We start from the raw sequence: 12,462 nt of genomic DNA, 5'->3' as shown, positions 1-12,462 counted from the left end.
TACTTAATGCCACTGAATTGTATCCTTTAAATTACTAAAATGGTAAATTTTAAGTGTATCTTGCTACAATCAATAAAATTCCAACAAGAAGAGAAAAATAAATGAAAATCAACAATAGAGAGCCAGCTTTACCCTATTTTCTTTTTGTAAAAATCCATGTGGCAATCGAAATAGACTGAAAAGTGCCTTCGGAACTTCCTGTGTTTTTGTCCTCCTGAAAGGCCTCAGAATTTCTTGCTCTTTTCTTCACACTGATACAAACCCCTGTTCACACACTTTTCAAAAGCAAGTGTGTAATTTAAAACATTTATACTCCAAATGAGTTGTTTCTTTTTTAATAAACCTTAGGGTGAAGGGACTGCCACATTACCCACTGGGTCCTTTACGTGGCAACAGTATTTCAGTGGTTGACTCTGCTTATGTCAAGTTGCACAAGGAAAATTGATCACTTTTTTTGTTTCTCCAAACTTCCTTGTAGCTGAAAGAATAAGAGAATAAATGAAATTGTCATAAACCATTCAAGTTTTCTGATTTTTTTCAATGGCATAGATATATGTCTTCTTTTTATCCCACATTAATTCCACAAATAACATGGACCTGGTTATTGAAAGGTTTTGTGGCAGGTGTTGTGTGAGATAGACATGAAGTTGTCTAAGATATAGCTCTTGCCTTCCAGGGACTAACAATCTTGAACAGAGTTAAAACTGCAGGCCAAATCTACCAGATGCCTATTTCTGTATAGAACAGAAGCTATGGAGAATTTTTACAATTTTATATGGTTGAAAAAAATCAAAAGGAAAACAGTATCTCATGACATGTGAAAATTATGTGGAATTCAAATGTCAGTTTCCAAAAATCCAGTTTATTTGAGTACTAGTTCATTTGTATACTGACTATGCTGTTTTCATTCTACATATACCAGAGTTGAATAGCTCTGACAGAGACCACATAGCCCACACAGACTAAAATATTTACTGTCTGGCCATTTATAGAGTTTGCCAACCCCTACACCCAACCTAGAAGGTGACATGAAATGCATATGGAAATAACAGCAAATTCAGACAGGCTGGACTAAACACCATGTGACACCCAGCAGGTTCTGAGTGCTGGGAGCCTACAAAGGATAGCAGGGTGATCAAAGAAGACATCAGGGCAGAAGCAGCTTTCAAACTGGTCCTTGAAGGATAGTAAGGGTTTCCGTAAGCGATAATTCAGGAAAGAAAATTCTAAACAAAGGAAGAGTATGAACAGAGAAAGGATAAGGAAAAATATAAGCTTTGGGGATAGGACACCCCAACTCTATAATCAAAAGGAATTATTAGTGGGGCTTCTGGGTGGCTCTGTCAGTTAAGTGATCTCACAGTCACGATCTCACAGTTCGGTTCGTGGGGTCACGCTCCCCATCAGTGGCAGGTGGGGGGGGGGGGGGTGAGGCAGAGCCTGCTTGGGATTCTCCCTTTCTCTGCCTCTTCCCCACTCATACTGTCTCTTTATCTCAAAATAAATACATAAACTTAAAAAAAAAAAAAAAGGAATTACTGGGAATGAAAAACGCGAATAGCCTACTGGTTGCTCTCTCTTTATCACATGCTGCAAATCATTAACGATCACAAACATCAAATTTTAAATATTATTTAATTCTTATTCTATACTCTTCTCTGGAATTTAGTGTATTGCAAGAACTATTACAGCAAAGTATGCTAAAAAATTGTATAGTACAAAAAATAGGATCCACTTGGATTGGATTAGTCAATAGCCACACTATTGGTGATCTGAATAGACATGAATTTGTATGATTTTACTCTTCAGATTTGTCACTCTACCCCCCAAAAAATGTCCCAAAATTTTATAACTGTTTTTTTAAATATGTGAAGTCTACAATTGCATGTCTGGTGGCTGAAGAGACAGTTAATAAAAATGTGCTAGTCCCTAGAAATCCTATATGACTGCCAAAGTAGATGAACTGTGTCAATAATCCAAAGGTCCTGAGCCCCCTGGATTGATGGTCGCTAAGTAGTCAATTTTTTACCCCTTTGCCAAGGTGTTTGCTTCTTGGCAAGTTAAGAATCTTCTCAGAAAATAATCTCTTAGGAAAAAGCAAAGTTCCAACCTTTGGAACTTGAGATGATTAAGGTAACTGTTTTACTTGATAAACCATGGGGTTGGTTAGAGAAGGAAATGTTTAGCTCTTACTGCTGCTTTTGTGCACAACGTGTAAAGGGCTTCATGGGCAAGATTTGCTAGGCAATATACTGCCAGCATCAGGGCTGGCAGCTCTTCACAGGGAAGGTTTGCTGGCAACATAGAAAGACATTATTTTCATCAAGCTCCCCCAGATCCTCCCAGTAATAAAGCTGCCGAGCCTATCAGGCAACCATCACAATTAAGAGCTACATTGCCTAGGTTCAAATCCCAACTCTACTCAGTTATTATGAATGACTGTAATATTTGAGTTCTCACAAAGTCAGTATAGTCACTCTTCTCTTCCTGTCAAAGAATCCTCAGTCTTCCCCAGGATTCATTCTATTAATGGTCCTACGGTTTTCACCATATAGTATAAACATCCAATTCTGTACACTTTCTTTTCTTATCACCATTCATCAGACCCTACTGAGGTCATTTATGGGATGTTAACACAGCAGCCTCAGAAAAGGCCTTCCCTTTTAACTTGCAAGAAGGATGAGCAGGCTAGAATTCTGTTTATGAGAGGTCTCTATCTATTATGGCATAGTCAAGCTAATGACCATCTGGATTATATTATATTTGTAGTTGAGGTCTTATAGCTGAAAGTGGGGCCAAAAATACCCTTTGATCCCTTAGATCTTCCAAGGGTCCCCAAGGATTTGTAAGCCCTTGTTGACTAAAGATAGTTCTCTGGCTCAAACTTAGATATGTGACTATTAGAATAAGAATCAATGGAGCACATGGATGGCTCAGTCAGTTAAGCTTCCGACTTTGGCTCAGGTCATGATCTTGCAGTAAAATAGTTCGAGCACCCCAAGTCAGGCTCTGTGCTGACAGCTCAGAGCCTGGAGCCTACTTCTGATTCTGTGTCTCCTTCTCACTCTGTCCCTCCCCACTCACGCTCTCTCTCTCTCTCTCAAAAAAATAAAATAAACATTAAAAAATAAAATAAACGTTAAAAAAAACTTTAAAAAAAAAGAATAAGAATCAATGACAAAGGCCACTATTAGTACTCAAGAAGTCTCATAAAAACAAAGCTAAAAGGGGAGGGGCATGGGGGATGGTGTTGTGGAAGAATTATCTGTGAAAAGTCAACTGTTTCAAAAAAGCTTCATTAAAGACTGAAGGAGTTTGAGGCACCTGGGTGGCTCAATCAGTTGAGCTTGCAACCTCAACTCAGGTCATGATCCCATGGTTCACGAGTTTAAGCCCTGCATTGGGCTTGCTGCTGTCAGCACAGAACCTGCTTTGGGTCCTCTGTACCCCTCTCTCTCTGCCCCTTCCCTGCTTGTGCACTCTCTCTGAAAAATAAATATATCTTTTTTAAAAATTGAGGTAGTTTGTTTTATCAAAGACCTAATATAGCATCTAATTTCAAATATCAACTTTCAAATATCTTCACCAAAGATGACTTTGTCCTTTTTTTTTTTTTTTTTTTTACTCATGAAGTATAAAGACCCATTAGGTTTAATGAATTAATCACTCAGAAAGCAGTCTCACTTGCTTTGGAAAGTTTCTAATACTGCACCAGTGTGAATTGGCTTGCGAGCATAATTCATTCAGGAAACATGCCTGTAATCCAAAGCAGTCATATATCAAAGTGAATTTCAAGAACCATTGGCTCTGTTGTGATCATGTGACACTCAGCATCACATACTACTCATATTGTAAGATATCGCTCATTTATCAAGTTAAAATTTATTAGAGGGGCGCCTGGGTGGTTCAGTTGGTTAAGCTTCTGACTTCAGCTCAGGTCATGATCTCACAGCTCGTGGGTTTGAGCCTCATGTTGGGCTCTGTGCTGACAGCTCAGAGCCCGTGGCCTGCTTCAGATTCTGCGTCTCGCTTTCTCTCTGCCCTCCCCTGCTTGTGCTCTGTCTCTGTCTCTCTCTCAAAACTAAACATTTAAAAAAATTAAAAAATAAATGAACACTAAAAAAAAATGTTTTAAGTACAAAACAATTTATTACAAATGTCTGTTCATCTTGCAGAACAAGTTACAATCCAAGGATTTACTATAATTAATTTGTGTCATTTGGGCTGTTATGAATTCATCAACAAAAAGAAAAAAAATGCTATTTTTCCTTTTTCTATTCAAGAAATACAGCCAAGTCTTTGTGTTTGAGTTTTAGGTTCCTTTGCCCCAGGAGGAGTAACAGTGTTTTGTGTGTTTCCTAAGCTTTCTTTTTGGGAAGTCTTGACCCATGCAAGGAAATGGTATTAAGGCTTCTATGTTTCCTAGGAAATGAGAGTGCTGGCTTGGACTCCCAAATATTTGATTCTTGCAAGACTGGGAGAGGAATGGGGCTCTATGAGGAAAGGAAACTTCCACTAGCTTCTCCACAGTGCTCTAGATGTTGAAGGAAGTGGATGGGTACAGGGATATCTATGGAAGACAAGAGACTTGGGAATAGCAATGGGGATCTCCATGGCCAAGCTGCAGAAATTAGAGAGGATCTCAGGGAAGGATTGCTCTGTGGTCTACCTGGAGCCAAACAGTAAAGGGCCAGGTTGTGACAGAGGCATCATATAGCAGAAAAAGTGGATTAACAATGGTGACCACTATGGTCCAAAGACCCATCATGTCCATAAGGCCAGAGTTCTTGTACAGGCCCATGGCAAGTATGTGATTTATACTGAATTGTTTACTGACCTTGGCAAACAGGAATTCAGAAATAGACTCAATGTTAATTTAGATATCAAAACACTGCGACAAGTTGTTATGGAAAAACTCATATCTATTTTGGGTTCCTTTAGTAATCCATAGACTGGAAATAATAATAACATCCATCTCAGAGATAATTGGTGTGACCAAATGAGATATACTGTGTCAAGTATGAAATGCATTTCAAATGTTTTATACTGTCTTATACTGTTGTGGATACCGTTTTCTTCCCTTGCTGGAGTGTTCACTAACCACCTGCCCCAACGTCATCTCTCTCTCGTCACTTAAATAAGTGAAGACTCAGTTCATTGCAGCCAACAAGAGTAGCTCTATGAACGTTAGGAATGATAAGTTTCTTTTGGAAAGGCTTTTTTTCTAGGTCAGTCTATTTTACCAGTGTAGGGAAATTGATTTAACCCTTTTCTGTGCAAACACACACAAAAAGGATTCTTAATCCTTCCCTGAGGGCTTTTTTGTTTGTTTTAACATTTCTCTTATTATCTATTCTAGAATGACCTTTGAAGTTACAGTGACTTTTAAGCATGGCTACTGTGAATGCAGAAATCTAGCCAAACAATGTAGGAAACTTTATTCAGCCTAAAAGCCATCACTATGACTTTCTTGAAAGAATTATATTACAGGGGAAATGGTTTAAAATTCTAACTTGGGAGTTCTACTCCTGAAACCAATACTATACTCTATGTTAACTAACTTGAATTTAGATAAATAAATTTTAAAAATAAAATTCTAACTTGGAGGGGCACCTGGCTGGCTCAGGGCATATGACTCTTGATCTCGGGGTTGTAAGTTCGAGCCCCATGTTGGGTGTAGAGATTACTTAAAATAAAATCTTTCAAAAAATAAAATAAATAAAATAAAATTCTAACTTGGAGAGTAAGAGGGATAATCAGATAACAGATAATATTTAGATGACCATCTAAAATACGCAAATGTATCACCCTTCTCAGAATTTTAGTAAATGGTCTGTAAACAATTTCTTAAAATTAGCTAGAGGATTTCTTCATTCGCAAAACTTTTTGTACTGGAAACAATCACTCTCTACTACTCCTCCCAACAACCTTAGGAGAGAGATGTTATTAGCTTCACTTACACAAGAGGAAGCAGCTTAGGAATATTTAAGGAATTTGCCCCAAGTTCTAAGATGTAGGGAATGTCAGGGCAGGGACCAGGGCGCGTATATGTCTGAACCAAACTCTAGACTCCACCGTGAAGCTCTAGGGTCATTCCCGCTTTCTGAACAACAGCAGCAAAAATCCTTTGCTACCTTTAAACTCTTATCTAACCCAGACCAATTCCTGACTCAAAGAAGAGTCTCAAACTCAAAGGCCTACAGGGCCTAGGCTGGTAACACAAATAAGTTAATATAGGTCATATTTAAGAAAAAACTCACATTGTTCCACAGTGTATAACTTGGCTACTGTTCAGCTTCAGTCAATTATTGTCCTGAGAGAAGTTAGACCTATTATTACCAGCCCCTAATTTTGTAACAGAAGCCAGAAATCTGGATTTTTGGGAAAAACACCCCAATTTTCAGATGTTGGCAATAAGGGTACTTGTTTTTAAAGAACAATACTTGAAAAAAATTCTGTATTTTTAAATAAAAAATAAAGCAATGCTACATGGGACAATATGTACAGGCTAAACTTTGTGAGACACAGTCTAGGGAGAAAAGGAAAACTTGTTCGATATTCTTACCTTTTGATTACTGACAGACTTTAGTCGATTTAGGTAAAAATAAATGACTTTCCAGACAGTACAATAAGAGAAAGGAGTCATGACACAAGTACATGGTAGGAGAAAAACAGCTCATTAATTAATTGCAGTCTCATTTGTGTGTGTGTATATATATATATATATACCATGAAAATAATTTTTAGTGATCTTCCATCAGATTTTATTCCTTGACAACGAGGGTAAACTTATAAAAATGTTGTGTACCAATTACTGGAAATATAGAAATTATATTAAATCTATGCATATCTCCTTTGATGACCAATTCATTGGAGTAATTTAAAGCTAAATCAAAATCAACTCATTCCTTTATGGCAAAAGCAATCTCATCTGCAGCCAGCCAAGAGAGCATTATCAGGTTTGGTGGTAGGTTTTTGTCCACAGCGCCCCCCCCCACCCCCATGACAACTTAAATGAAAAGCCCTCAGGTTGAATTACAGCAAAAAAGGAAAAAAAAAATCCTATTTTCTAAAATCTTTCTCTAACTCTGACTCTCAGATCTCTGCACTAGAGATACGGCTGGAATGTGGATGTAGATGGGAGTAGTAGTGCCAGAATCTTTTCAATGGATGTGCTTCTAAGCACAAAATTTTTTAAAGAAGTTTCCCAATATCCCTCAATGGAAAAAAAAAATTAATCTCTGAGCCTCAAAAAAAGTACTGTCTCCATTTCATTTTTATCAGCCATTCACATTAGTAACTATAATATTTTCATTTGTCTCTTTGTTTTCCCCTCTCAGTTACATATACTTTTTAAAATAGTGGCTGTGTTTGAAGCTTTGTAATTAAATTATTGTGGATCCATCCTTGCATTTGTGAAGGCACGGTTTTCAAATAATATGTATTGAAAGACTGGAAGATCAAAACAGTAAAAGTGCAGAACAAAATTAGTCTCAGGGACGCATTTTCTCTTTGGGTTTCTATCTATTACAATGATTTCGATCCTTAAGGCAAGGAAGAATCACATTCCTTCTACACAAAAGCAACTTTGAAAGTCATTATTTTGTATAATGCCTAACATGGAGCTTGATACAGAGTGAGTAGACTCTAAGTGGAATTGCTGAACTATATTGCAAACATTTTGTAAAATCTGAATTTTAAACAGCATTAGGTCAAAATGTTTACTCTTTGAACTTCTGTCTTTTTATTTACTCATAGGTCCTTTGGTCTGGCTTGAGATGCACAGAGCTAAGACCTAGGAGATTTAGCACACCTTAAATAGGGAGTCAAATAGTATGCTAAGTGAAATAAGCCAGACAGAGAAACACAAACACTGCATGGAATCACTTATATGTGGAATCCAAAAAAAAAAGATGAATGCATTGAAACAGCAGAGAAGTGGGTGCCAGGGGCTGGGGAAAATAGGGAGAGGTTGGTAAAAGAATACAAACTTTCAGTTGTGAGATGAATAAGGTCTGAGGATCTAATGATCCAATGTATAACATGATCACTTTATTGCTAACAACTGTATTGTAGAACTGAAATTTGCTGGGTAAAATTTAAATGTTCTCAAATACAACAAAAAAGGCTAATATGTGAGGTGATGGATGTGTTAATTAACTCCATGGAGGGAATTCTTACAAAATGTACATGTATATCAAATCATTACATTGTACAGTTTAAATATCTTATAATTCTACTCATCAGTTATACCTTAATAAAGCTGGGGGGGGGGTGGTGGGAAAGGGAGCCAAAGGCAGTGAACGGTTATATAAACCAAGTTAAAATGTTGACAAGGGTCTTGCCATTTCTGAATGTTTCCAACTATGTAAGAACATTTTCATTGCTAAAATGGGCATGTATAATTTTTTAAATTAATGTTTTTCTTATTTCAACCAGAAAAGGAAGAGTGAAATCAAAGGAATTTACACTTCCAAAGAATTTTTTAGGAACTTTGGATGCAAAGAAAAAGAGCAGCTTCATATGGTAAGTTGTCATGTTGAGAAAAAAAAAAGGAGCTAATGAATGGGAATATAGAACCTTGAGACAACTATCACTGTATTTGTAGAAAACTGTTAGCTATTTTAAGTCTAAAATGGCCCAGGTTTTCTAGAATTAATTTCAATTTTAAAAATCTATAAAACTGCAAGCCCTGTACTTGTTCCGGTTGGGCCTATAAGAATGTCCTATTTCCATGGCAAAGCTTTAAGTAAAATTTTTAAAGGTGAAAATCATGGCAAAAGATCAAAGGATGAGAAATAGGTGGCAGGCTGTATAGTCAGTTCTACATCAATAGCATTCAGCCGCCTCCTCCTCCTATTTCTTGATAAAAACCCATTAATTCCCACTCCCTTCTGTGCTAACATTCAAGAAAAATATGCTTGGACCTGCCTCGCACACTGTGAGAAGCACAAGAGTAGAATCATGATAACATTTGAAATAGCTCTATTCAACTCGTGGCTGTGCGACCAGCACTCTCATCCATCCGCATACAATGTCCTTGCAAAGCCTGAAGGAAAAATGATCATCTCCTTTACTGCCTGGGGTAGAAAGATCAGATTAAGGCACATAAAAAGGTTATGCAGTAACCAAACAGGAGACAAGCATTTCTAACCCTGGGCTCATGGCAATAATTTTTCCATACAGTTTGGGCAATACCCATGGGGTAGATGTTTATCTGTGACGTTTCTTAAATAAATTTGCTTATTTTGGAGAAAGCAGGAGAGAATAAAAGGACAAAGGCGGAGGATTAAATTTGACCATTCTAAAATGTGAACCTCTGACCTCCAACTATTACTTTCATGTGGGTAAAACATAGCACTTCAAGGTCTTACATACATATGGCACCTAGCCAATCTACATCCTTCTCAGTAAACTTTTTAAAGAGGAAAATAGATACACAAATCATTAAGTTTACAGTTAGATGGATTTTTCATAAATTAATCCATGTAGCCAGCACCAAATCAAGAGTCAGAACATTATCCACATCCCAGAAGCTCCCCTCATGACCCTTTTGGTCACTCTCTTCCCCCAAAGGACACCACTATTCTCACTTCTAACCACATAGGTTCATTTTAATAAGTATATATTTTAATGCACTTAAATTTATGTCTTTTTGAGTACTTGGCTCCAGATAAAATCTGTATATATATATTGAACCAACCTAGCTGTCTTAGGCATTCATTGACTACTCAGCTACACTGAGTATTACACAGTAAGTACCATTTTGGAACAAAAGACCCCAGGTTTTGTCCCTGTGGCTCTGCCACAAATTAGTTGTGAGATCTAGATGGAGTAACTTTTCCATTTGGGCCCTTAAATACCTGTCTGTAAAGTAAGTATATTTAAGTAGAAAAGGTATAAGGTCTCTTCTGAAAGAATATACTTAGCATGAAAATATCATGAATATATACTTTCAACTACATATACCTTTCAAATACATACATATATTCAAATATAATACTTATATATTCAATTGAACATATATTCAATTACATATAATTATATATAAATAACTTATAACTTTAGACAGAGATTTACAAAATATTGTGCCTATTTACTTCAAAGACAAATATTTATTATGGCACTGTGGCCAATATACATGAGTAATAAGAATATATATGGGGTCCCTGCTCTCATGCTGTTTCCAGTTTTACTCTAACTTAAGCAAAAAAGTTAATTAGTGATTAATGATGAAGCAGGGCATATGGGTGGCTCAGTTAAGTGTCTGACTTTGGCTCAGGTCATGATCTCACAGTTCGTGGATTTGAGCCCCGTGTCGGGCTCTGTGCTGACAGCTCAGAGCCTGGAGCCTGCTTTAGATTATGTGTCTCCCTCTCTCTCTGCCCCTCCCCCACTTGTGTTCTGTATCTCTCTCAAAAATAAATAAACATTAAAATTTTTTTTCTTTAAATAAAGAAAAGAAGGAACCATGGGACTAAGTACCTATGGATCATTTCCTCCCAAAGGGACAATTCAAGGAAATAAGGGAGCTCTATATAGAACTCCAAAGTAGAAAAAAATTACAGTGTCTGAGCCTTGATAATCTTTTCTTTTTTTCTACTCAGTGAAAACTTCTCTTCCCCAAAGTGTCAGCGCCCTTATCTCTCTCCCTATCAAAACCTATTATTAAGATTAATTTATTCTCATTAATGTGTAAATGGTTGCCAAACCTGAATATTTTCTCTCACAAAAGTGTTTATACTGACCAAGACATTTTGATTTTGAGAATGAATTTCTGGTTACAGAATTTCAAATATCAGAGAGTCAGAAGGGCAGGACCTCTTTTAGACAAGGAACAACTAAAATCACCCTCTTCAGGGAGCCTTAAAGCAAACTTCTCTCCCTGTGTTAGTGGCCACGATTTATTAAGCACCTACATTGGCCAACATTGTGCCAACCTCTTTATATACATCGTCTCATTTATTTCCACAGACGCTATTATCATTTTTTTGACATTATTATCATTTTTATTTCACAGATGAAAAAGCTGTTAGTTCCTAGCACAAGGGCACACAAGGAATGGCACTAAATCCCACCTTTGCCTTTCTGAAATGCCAGTCTGATCCTGGGTTTGGCAGCAGTTACCAGCCAAGGGCAAAAGGAGAGGCCAAAGTTCCCAAGAGCAGTTCCAGGAAGGGAACACACTCTTCTGGAACATTGGTAGTAAAGGCCTGAGAGGAAAGGAAACACAACCACTGTTATTTCTGCTTCTGGCAGCTCTGGGCTTCCTCCTGCGGACTAGACCCTTACAGAAGCTGCATTAATGCTATCAAGGCCCTGATAACTTAAAGAGTGGCAAAATTCTAAGGGTGCATTGAAATACTGCTCCCAAAGGCCTACAGATCAACCTGCTGGGCAGCCCTGACTTAAAGTCATTCCCAGCCAACTTATAGCTTATAGAAGCTTATAGAAGCTTCTGAGGCTAATAGGGACTTCAGCTATAAATCAAGAGTGGCCTCTGAACATCCTGACAAGGCATAAAACATCCAAAACTCCCCTCTGAACACAAGCACTGACCATGTCTCCTAATTCTTATAAGGAAATGCTGCAGTCACTCCAAAGGGCTTGTTGTATACTGTAGGTAGAATTGTAAAGCCCTGAGGCTTTTCAAAGGGCCTTTACTAAGCAGGGGTTCTAAGTACTATGCTGAGAAAGAGAACACAGCTTGGTAACAGGTATCCCCAGCACTTAAAGGGAGTATCTCTAATGATTCCCACATATATGATGCAACATTCTAAAAGTACTCAAAACCAAAAATTAATTCAAAACCTAGGTACAATCTCCCACCATGCTTGGGATGAGAAGGGATGTCAAAACCCTGCAATAGAACACAGCTACTCCAGAAAGCAAGGGATCATTGACTACTCATTGAAGCTACATCTCAACACGTGATGATTGCATTTGTTTCAAGAAGATTACTGGAATTTTGTCCAGAATGGTTTCAGTGCCAGTCCAACATAATGGAAAGGTAAGTTTGGGACTATGGCAACCCACAATAATTATAGAGACTCATTTGGGGCAGTTCCATTTATAGGAAGACAGATTGAAGTCTCAAACTACTAAATTCAAACAAATGAAAATATGCTCAATCCAAGTCAATTGCTCAGAAAGAAATGAAATTAAGCTGCATTGTTTTAATCCAAATGAGTTTTTCAAAATGTTATTCACAAATATCCAGCTTTATCTAATTTTATGATATATTTTATTCTAGGCCCTAACATTGCTACAGTTTGTCTTAGGGGCCAAGATATGGCTGTGACTTGGCTTAAGTGAACCACCAGCTTCTAAGGAGACTTATCAGGGAGTGTAAGATAAACAGAAGTCAGCGGTATGTTCAGGGTTGTTGGACGGGTTTTGAAGGAGGAGGAGAAGGGGCATCAAAGACTTGCACACCATCAGAGGTGAGGACGCCCAACTTCT

The 12,462-nt window shown here is 37.6% G+C and overlaps 1 long non-coding RNA gene across 1 annotated transcript in view; it reads left to right on the top strand.

Moving 5' to 3' along the window:
* Positions 1-12,054, top strand: part of LOC131503309 (uncharacterized) — a 31,061-nt gene extending 19,007 nt beyond the window's left edge. The window contains exons 2-3 of the long non-coding RNA XR_009257406.1: positions 8,440-8,526; positions 11,816-12,054. This is a non-coding gene — a long non-coding RNA (uncharacterized LOC131503309). The remainder of the gene's footprint in view (positions 1-8,439; positions 8,527-11,815) is intronic.
* Positions 12,055-12,462: the final 408 nt, after the last annotated feature.

The sequence above is a fragment of the Neofelis nebulosa genome, chromosome 2 (genome assembly GCF_028018385.1).
Source record: "Neofelis nebulosa isolate mNeoNeb1 chromosome 2, mNeoNeb1.pri, whole genome shotgun sequence".
Taxonomy (NCBI): Eukaryota; Metazoa; Chordata; class Mammalia; order Carnivora; family Felidae; genus Neofelis; species Neofelis nebulosa.
This window is presented reverse-complemented; position numbering and strand designations above follow the sequence as displayed.